General features: G+C 38.1%; 1 protein-coding gene across 4 annotated transcripts in view; it reads right to left on the minus strand.

Moving 5' to 3' along the window:
- LOC124113357 (hydroxylysine kinase-like) overlaps positions 1-13,269 on the minus strand; it is a 165,605-nt gene that overhangs the window by 132,780 nt on the left and 19,556 nt on the right. For 2 of the 4 annotated variants that reach the window (XR_006857766.2, XM_046473646.2), the window contains exon 1: positions 3,090-3,145. The exons of 1 other annotated variant lie outside the window; for it this stretch is intronic. The gene's annotated coding sequence lies outside the window, so the exon portion shown is untranslated. Of the gene's footprint in view, positions 1-3,089; positions 3,146-6,518; positions 6,544-13,269 lie in introns of those variants that run through there. One more of the 4 variants, XM_046473651.2, reaches the window with a different exon arrangement.

Here is a 13,269-nt window from a genome sequence, read left to right on the forward strand (position 1 = left end):
ACCATGACATCTATGGAGAACTAAACATGATTCTCTTACCATGACATCTATGGAGAACTAAACATGATTCTCTTATCATGACATCTATGGAGAACTAAACATGATTCTCTTATCATGACATCTATGGAGAACTAAACATGATTCTCTTACCATGACATCTATGGAGAACTAAACGTGATTCTCTTATGACATACATAAAGAACCAAACATGGTTCTCTTATCTTGACATCAATGGAAAACTAAACATGATTCTCTTATCACGACATCTATGGAGAACTAAACATGATTCTCTTATGACATGCATAAAGAACCAAACACGATTCTCTTATCTTGACATCAATGGAGAACTAAACATGATTCTCTTATGACATACATAAAGAACCAAACATGATTCTCTTATCTTGACATCAATGGAGAACTAAACATGATTCTCTTATGACATACATAAAGAACCAAACATGATTCTCTTATCTTGACATCAATGGAGAACTAAACATGATTCTCTTATCACGACATCTATGGAGAACTAAACATGATTCTCTTATCACGACATTTATGGAGAACTAAACATGATTCTCTTATCTTGACATCTATGGAGAACTAAACATGATTCTCTTATCATGACATCTATGGAGAACTAAATGGGATTCTCTTATCATGACATATATGGAGAACTAAACATGATTCTCTTATGACATATATATATATATATAGAACCAAACATGATTCTCCGATCTTGACATCAATGGAGAACTATACATGAACCCTTACCATGACATCTATGGAGAACTAAATGGGATTCTCTTATCATGACATCTATGGAGAACTAAACATGATTCTCTTATCGCACATCTATGGAGAACTAAATGGGATTCTCTTATCATGACATCTATGGAGAACTTAACATGATTCTCTTATGACATATATATATATATATAGAACCAAACATGATTCTCCTATCTTGACATCAATATAGAACTACACATGAACCCTTACCATAACATCTATGGAGAACTAAACATGATTCTCTTATCATGACATATATGGAGAACTAAATGGGATTCTCTTATCATGACATCTATGGAGAACTAAACATGATTCTCTTACCATGACATCTATGGAGAACTAAACGTGATTCTCTTATCATGACATATATGGAGAACTAAACATGATTCTCTTACCATGACATCTATGGAGAACTAAACATGATTCTCTTACCATGACATCTATGGAGAACTAAACATGATTCTCTTACCATGACATCTATGGAGAACTAAACATGATTCTCTTACCATGACATCTATGGAGAACTAAACATGATTCTCTTATCATGACATCTATGGAGAACTAAACATGATTCTCTTATCATGACATCTATGGAGAACTAAACATGATTCTCTTACCATGACATCTATGGAGAACTAAACGTGATTCTCTTATGACATACATAAAGAACCAAACATGGTTCTCTTATCTTGACATCAATGGAAAACTAAACATGATTCTCCTTAACACGACATCTATGGAGAACTAAACATGATTCTCTTATGACATGCATAAAGAACCAAACATGATTCTCTTATCTTGACATCAATGGAGAACTAAACATGATTCTCTTATGACATACATAAAGAACCAAACATGATTCTCTTATCTTGACATCTATGGAGAACTAAACATGATTCTCTTATCACGACATCTATGGAGACCTAAACATGATTCTCTTATCACAACATCTATGGAGAACTAAACATGATTCTCTTATCTTGACATCTATGGAGAACTAAACATGATTCTCTTATCATGACATTTATGGAGAACTAAACATGATTCTCTTATCTTGACATCTATGGAGAACTAAACATGATTCTCTTATCATGACATCTATGGAGAACTAAATGGGATTCTCTTATCTTGACATCAATGGAGAACTATACATGAACCCTTACCATGACATCTATGGAGAACTAAATGGGATTCTCTTATCATGACATCTATGGAGAACTAAACAGGATTCTCTTACCATGACATCTATGGAGAACTAAATGGGATTCTCTTATCATGACATCTATGGAGAACTAAACAGGATTCTCTTATCGCACATCTATGGAGAACTTAACATGATTCTCTTATGACATATATATATATATATAGAACCAAACATGATTCTCCTATCTTGACATCAATATAGAACTACACATGAACCCTTACCATAACATCTATGGAGAACTAAACATGATTCTCTTATCATGACATATATGGAGAACTAAACATGATTCTCTTATCATGACATATATTGAGAACTAAACATGATTCTCTTATCATGACATATATGGAGAACTAAACATGATTCTCTTATGACATATATATATATATAGAACCAAACATGATTCTCTTATCTTGACATCTATATTAGTCAACGACAACAGAAAGTAAGTGTGTCTTGCTCCATCGAACGAAAAGCCTACACTGACTACTTCAAAGCATCAACATGATTAAGTGCAGAATCCAGTTGCAGCATGTGCAATGAATGCCATGGTCCGTTTTCCACGAAGCATGTGACGTTCATATGAATTGTTCATGTTACATGAACCGAAACAAGGTTTTGTTTTATTTTTATTCAACAATATTTCTCCAATAGAATATCCATCATTAATCTTACAAAGATCACTCATTGCGGAAATATAATCTTGCCTCTTTAAAAGTTCAGGAAATATTTCCAAAACAATGTATCAGTATCATTCCTTTAGGCTCTAAATTTGACCTTATTTTGTCTCCTGTAAATTGTCCTCTTCCCCTAGTTGCTGTCTATCCTTTTCAAACCACAGGGAGAACTAACTTAATAATAATCAGTTATTTCAATAATAGGATAAACAAAATGGTATTGCTTTGAATAATAGACCAAAGTGAATCTATTTCTATTCCAATAGTACTTTAGTACACTTGGCTACAACAAAATCTCCATCATTGGTCAAGCAGCAGTAATCAGTTAGTTGTTCATGTCAGGAGCAGACAAGTCATCTGCTGCAGACAAAGACATCTTAAATACAAGAATACAGTGGTAATATAACTGGAACAAAAGGACTTACCACTGAGGTTGTATGGTGTTGAAACAGTCACATGAGAAAGAGCATGACAGGATATAGCCTGACCTTAATATACAAACCACAGTTGTATGTTTGACATTTGTGTCACAAAGTAGCTACTTACTAAAGTCAGGATTAATGGACAATAACCAAACTTGTTATACTCAAGTTGAATATGTCTGTGTTCAAGGGTTGGGATGGGTAACTCGGGTACATGGGTACTTGAGTCGGGTGGGTCAATAGTACTACCCGTGCCCGTGGTTAGTCATATGACATATTGTTTAATTACAATGAAATAAAATTCCATGGTTACACTTTAAAGTACAAGTCGTGAATGGTCACATTTCTTTCTGACCATGCACACATTCCTTCTGATTTATATGTTTGAGCAAAGACAAAGCTTCAGTAAACTTCAGTGTATGCACAATCAGATTGTTTTATACTATATCTAAATACTTTTTGCCTGGGCTCCAGTAAAACAATTCTGAACTGAACATTTTGTACCCAACTTGAGACAGACCTACAGTGGGTACCCACATCGGGTCGGGTAATAGGGGGTCGGGTACCCGGGTAGTAAATTTAGACTCGTTCCAGCCTTACTGTTCACATTAGGATTGTCACTGTAACAGGATGTGATAATGCATTTACTTCTCTTCATGTACAAATTCAGAAAACACATCAGTTCAAATTTCTTTCCCTTGAAATTAGCATTAAAGCTCACATATTTGGAGTACATAGAGCATTTGTTCCATGTATAGAGCTGGGTCTTCTATTCATTTGGCACTGATCGGATACCTCTGTCACAGTAAGACACAGCCATGCTGTCAGTTATGACAATGATGTGAGCATAAAATTAACACATACTATGCGAGTGTCGCTTGCTTGCATTAATAAAGTTACACATTATTATCTAGACTTAGATACACACTGCTCACAATAAACAATGTAATTGACTTCTAGATTTATTGCTTCACACAAGTACTATGACAAGTGTGCTCAGTTTGTTTACACAATCGGATCATGCAGTGATAGCAGTTGCCAACTGTGTAAGTCTGAGTGTTTGTTCTTGGAAACCTTGACAAATAATGTTACTATGATAAGAAAAAGCCTGACCAGTCATGTAGTGAACATGTACAGTACAGTAACAGCAGCTCACCCACACAGAGAACATATCCATAGAGTTACAGCGGCCATGGTGAATACACTAACACTGCTCACCCACACAGAGAACATGTCCGTAGAGTTACAGCGGCCATGGTGAATACACTAACACTGCTCACCCACACAGAGAACATGTCCGTAGAGTTACAGCGGCCATGGTGAACACACTAACACTGCTCACCAACACAGTGAACATGTCCTTAAGAGTTACAGCGGCCATGGTGAATACACTAACACTGCTCATCCACACAGAGAACATGTCCGTAGAGTTACAGCGGCCATGGTGAACACACTAACACTGCTCACCCACACAGAGAACATATCCATAGAGTTACAGCGGCCATGGTGAATACACTAACACTGCTCACCCACACAGAGAACATGTCCGTAGAGTTAAAGCGGCCATGGTGAATACACTAACACTGCTCACCCACACAGAGAACATGTCCGTAGAGTTACAGCGGCCATGGTGAACACACTAACACTGCTCACCCACACAGAGAACATGTCCGTAGAGTTACAGCGGCCATGGTGAACACACAACACTGCTCACCCACACAGTGAACATATCCGTAGAGTTAAAGCGGCCATGGTGAATACACAACACTGCTCACCCACACAGTGAACATATCCGTAGAGTTAAAGCGGCCATGGTGAATACACAACACTGCTCACCAACACAGTGAACATGTCCTTAAGAGTTACAGCCGCCATGGTGAATACACTAACACTGCTCATCCACACAGAGAACATGTCCATAGAGTTAAAGCGGCCATGGTGAATACACAACACTGCTCACCCACACAGAGAACATGTCAGTAGAGTTACAGCGGCCATGGTGAATACACTAACACTGCTCATCCACACAGAGAACATGTCCGTAGAGTTAAAGCAGCCATGGTGAATACACAACACTGCTCACCCACACAGAGAACATGTCTGTAAGAATTACAGCGGCCATGGTGAATACACTAACACTGCTCACCCACACAGAGAACATGTCTGTAGAGTTACGGCAGCCATGGCAAATACATAACACTGCTCATGCACACAGTGAACATGTCCAGTACAGTTACAGCAACCATGGTGAATACACAACATAAAATGTTGCAACCCAGGAACCTCATATGTCATCATGTTAAAAGCATGAAAAAGCATATTTGGTGAAGAATTGTAAATAGACCTTTACATCAGAAATGACACCATTAGCATTTGCAGTTGCTTGCTAGACTGTTAGGGAAGTTGGGAAGGTGGAAATCTGAAGGTGTTAATTTCACTTGATATTCACCTGCAGTTGCCAAAGCAGATTGTCATGACATTTGCCATTAATAGTCTGATGGTTTCAGGAGGTAGGCCATCAGTATGATTCCATTGGGATCCCAGAAAACTGATGCCATCACCTAATTAATGGAACAGACTTTGCCTTATTCATGGAAGGAGACATTAGATGTCTCCATTGCTTTGACTATGATACTATTATTTAGTCTTTGGCTGATGCCGGTGAACCCAAGATTCATCAATGGTTACAAATCGCTCAACAATATCAGCTGGCTCTGCTTCAAATCGTAAACAATTCTCAAGAGATGATGAGCCTGAAACAATTCTGATCAGGAGCCAGAAGCCCTAGAACCCAGCAGACTGAAACCTTTGGCATGCAATTTATTCCTCAGAATCTGTCATGAGCGATGCCTACTGTATTGATATGTGATGTGGAGATCTGTCGATCATCCATAATCATCAGGGATGTCACAATACAGATCCCACACAATATGATACATATCTAACTATATTACCCACGTGGTGAAGATACAGGTGGTAAGATACTAAATCCGAACGCCACACATGTGTCGTACAAGGTTGACCTTGTTTTATTCGTTTTGATTGGATAACCGTGACCTCTGTCACACCGGGTCTACTTTTTTCATTCATAAAAAATCGCGAGACATCATTCATTTTGCAACTACAAGGCAGAACTGAAGCAATCTCATGTGAGCGAGGGATATTAACAAACACTCTATTGAACCAAACAAGATTGTCACACGCATCCAATTTGGTTTGCATCCTATATAAGTTATGCATTGAGCTTCCACAGACATTATATAATCGAGCTATATCCATTTACAATGTACGACTACCGTTCAATAGATTGAGGGTCCCAATGAGCGTGACGCACCCGACTACTTTCGCAACTTCCAATTTGATTTAACGTAAAAGGATAAGCGTGGTGAAAGGAAGTCAGTTTAAACTATCTGGACAGATATCTAGACTTACTTGGGATGATCCGGTTGTGCAATCAGTGTCCGCTTCGAAGCGTATTTTGTGGCACTGTTTCGGGGGTTGTTTGTTCACGACTGCACAACCAGATCACTAAAAGTGAACGATACAAATCATTCGAAAACTCCGTAGAAGTATGCCTGATTTCTGATTATGTGGCCCAAAATATCCCAAAAGTGAACAATAACATTCCCTATCTCTAGCGTAAAACGCTGAGTAGATCGTGATTGTCTTTTCTTCTGGTGGTGACCTTGCCCTTCGTTTGAAGCTGACATGCAAGCAGACTTGAGCGTGTTGATTTTTACATCTTCAGTAAAGGGTGGTACAGTAAACATGAATGTCTTTGGCGAACACTCTGATTTCCCTCTTCCAAAATGGTACGGACATGATATAAATTCAGCTGATAGATCAAGGAAACCGAACCATTTTGAATGCACAGACGGGACCCCGGCAGTGCGAGTGACCGACTGTTGGTCCGATATTCAAAGCGCGGCGCAAATGTGACTTTTCAAATTTTCTTATAGGTGTCCTGCGTACTAACAACATGGCGCTTGAATTCTCATAAGTTGAAGAACCTTTTCCAAAAGGATCTTGAGCGTCGGTGCTGTTTTGTTTTCAAACACAACTGCAGGCGCATGTTGTTATTGCGTATACATAGGAATGTCAACAATGCCCATATTTGGGCATATATCAATATTCATGCGCAACCAGATTTTGCAACCGGTTTCAGTTTGGTCTGTCAACGAACAAAAGTTGTTATGTATTTACACTTGCATACATATTTAACGTGGGTAATGAATAAAATACCACACTCATTCTCTATATAGAAGCCACAATATGTATCTTGATACTGCATAAAGAACATTTTGTCAAGAAAAGCCCAGTCATTAGGCTGAGAAAAGACTCGCTCATAAAGGTCAAGAAGGACAACTGACAACTGACTAAAAACCATCAACATATACTGTATGAGAAAATAATGGTTTCGCATCCAAAAGACGACCATTAGGAATTAAGAAAATACCTTATTGATATCGATGCAAGATCAACATGGACAATCAAGATGAAGTTAAATGTGAATCAATGCCAAATTAAGTGTATCAGATATCGTATCATGCAAAGTTTGCTGGCAATACATCGGTGTACAGTGATTCGCGACATCACTAATAATCATATCATGTACTTTATCAACATTTTCCTTAGTGGTGTCCCTAATCTTGGATCATCTTCAAAGCTCTCTGTTTCCCTTTTGAACTCTGCTATCAACCTCTTAACAGGTGCAAAGGAAGAAGCATCATCCCCTAAAGTTGATGTCATGTCACATGGAAAGCTGCTGGAGGAGATACCTGATAACAGCATGGTAGCCAATTTTCAGAGAATACCTAGTTTCTTTGAGCCCTGCAGAAATATGATGCCTGGGTGTGAATTTGGTTCAAATTCAGCCTGTAATCATGGAAAATATTGTACTTTGTACAAGCAAACTGTTATGGGTGTACCATACATCCTTTGTCATAAGACCATCCCATAGCATTATTGTTAAATATTCTTGAAAGATGCAAGCATGGGTTACTGAAGATCTATTCTAACCTGGATCTTCACGGGTCTGTTTTCAATGAAGAGCTATTACCTGTACATTTAACCACGCTATAATTGAATTTGGAACGGTGTGAGGTTTCAAATGTTAAATTTAGCAAGGTAAAATCTAAGGGTAACCTAGCTTTATGTTAAAAACACAGTACGTTTATCTCCATTCTACCATGACTAAACAAAACGCGAACTAATGAGCTGAGTCCAGTATTTTGAGTGGGTTGTCGATCAGAATTTACGAAATCACCGACAACAGCCTTTACACTGAATATTGTGCTCTATATGCTCAAGCATTTAGTTTACACCATAATACTTCACTCGAACATATGACAGGCACTGAAAGCATTCTTCTGAAGACATGTTGGTTAATAAGAAATGTTCTCCAAAACACACTCAGAGCCTATAGATCGTGCTTCATGTGCAGTCATAAACTATTTTGAAGACATGTTAGTTTTAAATATAGAAGTGTTCTGCAAAACGCACCCGATGCATAAAGATCAAATCGCAAGAACACACCAACGTATGGCTGTGACTGCATGTGAAATGCGAGGGTTGTGCAGAGGTATAATGCGGTAGCGGGTATCAATCAGCCAGTTGCGTCAGTTAGCTTTAGACTACCACAGGGATGACATACGGTACACATACTCTCAGCCAGTCAACAATAGCATTAGCATTAGCATTAGAAATTAGAAATTAGAAATTAGAATTAGAATTAGCATTAGCATTAGCATTAGCATTAGCATTAGCATTAGATTTTTAATTTCTTTCATTTCAAGTTTATGCATCATTTTGTCACATAGTTCCTTGTAGATTATCCACAGTTTTTAATAAGTTATCAAGTTTAGTTTCTTGTTCGTTTTAAAATGTAAGTCATTCAAATTTAGATTAGTTTTCATTTAAGTTAAACTATGCTAAAAAATATATTTAGTTCCACTGCACAACAAGCATGTAGCATGGCAACTTCATAACCATGAGGTGGGCACCCCTAAAGAAAACTAAGAAAGCCTTGCAAATGTTTTGTTCTACACCGCACATCACTATTATGACGTCATATCCATCACTGATGCAAAAGACATGATGTCACACTTGTATAAATAAAAGCGCCAAATAGCAAGCTGTCTGTTGTCCTCAAAACTTGAAATAAATTTGCTTTGTAGATATCTATTGTGTTTTGTGCACAAAATGTATTGCCACACATCTTTTGAGTATTGTAGTAGTCACATTTTTGCATTTTGTAACCTATAATTGTACATGTGATTATTTAAATAGGCCTACCAAAAATGACTGCAAAAGAAGAACTGTTCTAAAAATATTAGCTTTTGTGGTAATACGGCTACAAATCGTCTGTTCAATCAGAGGGGGTTTATTGTGTTTTGATAATCTCTGACCAATCAAAATTGAGTATTTTCCAAATTCATGGTAGAATATTAGCTGGGTCAAAAACAACAAAAGAATTATGTGCTATTCCACAGATCACTTTCATTATGAAACATGATTTAGAAATGGATGAATAATAGCCTACTATTTTTACATGGCTACCTGAACTAGAAACTGAAAGTGAGCCTGATGGAAGTTCAAACTTGCAGTATTCATACAACATGACTTTTTTCATACTCAAGTTGACAGAGAATTGGAAGAATGGAAATATACATTTGAAGCTATTGAATGATGTGCTAAGCCCTCGTAGCAGTGATCCTCTGCCCATATCTGCAAGAATGGCCATAGCTAAAGTGTTTGGCAACTAGGGCTGGGACGAGTCTAAATTTACTACCCGGGTACCCACTCCACTATTACCTGACCCTACCCGGGTTCCCGCTGTTGGTCTCAAGAGATAGGTACAAATGTCCAATTGGGAATAGTTTGACCGTAGCCCTGGCAAAATGTATTTAGATACTCAAATGAAACGATCTAATCATGCATACACTGAGTACCCGAGTTACCCATCCCAGCACTATTGGCAACTTGAACTTGATCTTGAGAACACAAAGTTGACAACAATCAAATGCTTCAAAGACAAAAAACATGCATAGATGATATTGATAATATGAAATACATAAGCACAAGACAACATTAAAGCATGGAGTAGGTTCATCTCTTATCTGACATCCTGCTATCAAACAGTCCTTATCGATGGTTCTTAATCTAACCACCTTCAGTGCAGAACCTTTAAGTCACCTTGTATACAAACGGACAAAAAAAATAACTATGCTTCATATAGAGTGGTATCATTAATGTTTTATCATAATAAATCCATTGACAAAAGCCATGTCTGGTAACTGGAGACAGAGCAACATGCCCAAAAAGAGCGGTGATTAATTACACTATTAATAATGTCTATCAGGTATGACCAGCATTTGTGTGAGGCAGCGACAAGGCACTGAAGACACCAGATGATTCTAAACAGCCTTGGAGATGTTTCCATCAATGTCAACCAAACATTGGCCCAACCAGGTTTGTGTGACGACTGGTTCTGGTTCTGGTTCTGGTTCTGGTTCTGGTCCTGTCGTAGGCAACTTTTCATCTCATCCCACACATATTCTTAAGGGGCAAGGTCAGGAGAAATAGTCGGCCAGTTAGCAGTACAGAAATTTTATGCAACCTCAAAAGCTTGTAACAACACGTGAAACATGTGAGCGGGCATTATCCTGCTGTATCGTGAACATGATTTCGAAAGATGTCGTCCCAGTATTGAACGCTATTCAAATTGCCATTACAAATGATGAGCAGTGATGCCACCCCATACCATTACACCCCAAACTGACGATGTTGAATAATGCATGTGTCACTTAAATGTTCTCTTGCACGACACTCAAGAGCTGTCCAGATGAAACCAGGACCAGTATACTGTCCCAATCTTGTCATCTGAACCTCATACACGATCTACACTAAACTCTGTGGAAGCAAAATGTTTGGGCTGGATGTTTTGCTCCCTCAACTGCTACATCCAGTTCTGCCACTAATGAGTCTCAACCCAGCAATTATCCCAGCTGCTACTGTGGCAGTTTGGTATAAATTCCTTAGTGATGTCAAGGCTCGATAATTGTAATAGCCTACTAGTGTCAAGATCACAATTAATATATTTCTCTGAAGTTGGTTTGATTGTATGTGTTAGAGAGTGGTCGGACTGTATGTAAGCTGTGAGCTTTAGAGGTGTTATGTAAGATTGCTTGGGTCAGGCGTGAATGTCTTTTGTTGTATGAGCGGTGTGAGTGAGTGGGTATTTAAAAAGACTGTAAACTGAAATTCAGGGCAGTCAACGAGAATTCTAACCTTGGTTAGACGGTTTTGGTTTTGGTGTGTTGTCCCAATCTTGTGGCGTAAGTTACATTTTATTTGAATATTGTTTATGCTTATATTCTTGTAGCTTGATAATGTATGTATTATCTGTATAGTTTATATATATATATATATGTAATGATATGAAAGTTAACGGATGTAGGAACATGTCTTTTCATCATGAATTATGTCAATACATATTTTGAGATCTCACACAGTCTTGATTTGGCAGTCGTCGTTGTGTTGAAAACAACCACCATAGTAATATCATCATGTATATTTACTTTTGATATTGACATTGGTTACTCTAAGTTGTACTTGCTCAATGTATGTTGAATAACTCTATGCTTTTTTAGTTATTCTGAGTATTGTACAGGCTTGATGTATGTTGAATAACCGTGTATAGTTATACTGAGCATGCTCCCATGTTCATTTGTATGGTGAATAACTATGTGTGTACCATTCTGAGTATTTAATACTCTATGTAAGGTGAATGGTCACTTGTAATTAAACTTACATATGAACGTTTGTTGTATAGTGTCCGGGGACCCAGAGGGGCACCCGTACGGAGGATGAGGAGGCAGGGACATTCATTATATGAAGCCTGACCCCAGGGCGACAGATGGCCATGAAGTACATGGAATGTTTACATCTGAATAGAAGGAGACCTGTGTGAGGCTCGAAACAATGTACAGTGCATAATGCAATGACGTGGAAGGAGGCGTGGCGAATGACTTTGTACATATTGTGTACATAATGAGAGATAATTGTTGACATGCATGTATTGAAGCGTTGGAAGAATTAATGCCTAAAGATGTTAATGTATTGAGGTGTTGATGTTGAGATGTATTAATGTGTTCTGATATTGATGTATTGATGTATTGATGTTATGTCATTGTTGCGATGATAAATTGATGTATTAGTAGAGATTTAGAGATAGATTATTAGTGCAAAATTAGAGTATGTGTAAGTAGGGTTAACCTTAACTATTGGGAAAGTGTATGTTAGAGGGACAGAGGGTGTGTGTGAAGGATGTGAAGTGTGTGAAGTATGTGAAGTGTGTGTGAAGGATGTGAAGAGTGTGAAGTGTGTGAAGGTGATAGTGGAAGGTAGCTGAATGGGTGTGAGTGCGTTGGATACATCATTGCCAACATAATTCTTAATTTTATTTAATAAATATATTCCTAATCCATATTTGGTTTGTGTTATTACTCCGTGTTGTGACATGTTTGGTGGCAGCGGTGGGATAAAAGATTTTTTTGTCATACACGGAGTGACAGGTTGGATTTTGGCTTGATTATCTAAAACTGCTTAGAATAACTGATAGGCGTAGATAGGGTATGTGGCCTAGTAGGATGTTTCCCAGCTATTCCATAGTGCCTTCAAGTGACTGTATTTAATCTGTTGATTTGCTGAGGGGTGACGAGTCCCTTTGACCCAAATACCTTTGATGAAGGGTTTCATTGGTTTACTTTGGGTGGTTATTGCTAGCTTCTGGTGTAGTCTGCTAATCATGGATTTGGATAAGATTTGTACATTAGGGAAGGAGTTAGGATACACCGGGGAAAATCTGCAAAAGTTTGTTCAGGATCAGGGAGCTATAGAGCGAGCTAGAGAGATAGCGAATTTAGAGAGAGATATGCGGGAGCATAATCGGGAGATGAGAAGGATAGAGAAGGAAGAGAAGGAGAAGGCTATAGAGTTGGAGATAGCTAAGTTGGAGAAAGATAAGGTTATAGAGTTAGAAATAGCTAAATTTGATAATGAGGAGAAGATGAGAGATGCAGAGCTAGAAAAGGTTAGGCTGGAAAAAGAGAAGATTATGGAATTGGAAAAGGCTAGGTTAGATATGGAGCTTGCGAAGACTAAGTTAGAAAAAGGTAAGCCA

The sequence above is a fragment of the Haliotis rufescens genome, unplaced genomic scaffold, assembly GCF_023055435.1.
Source record: "Haliotis rufescens isolate VD_foot unplaced genomic scaffold, xgHalRufe1.0.p SCAF_12, whole genome shotgun sequence".
In the NCBI taxonomy this organism is placed as follows: Eukaryota; Metazoa; Mollusca; class Gastropoda; order Lepetellida; family Haliotidae; genus Haliotis; species Haliotis rufescens.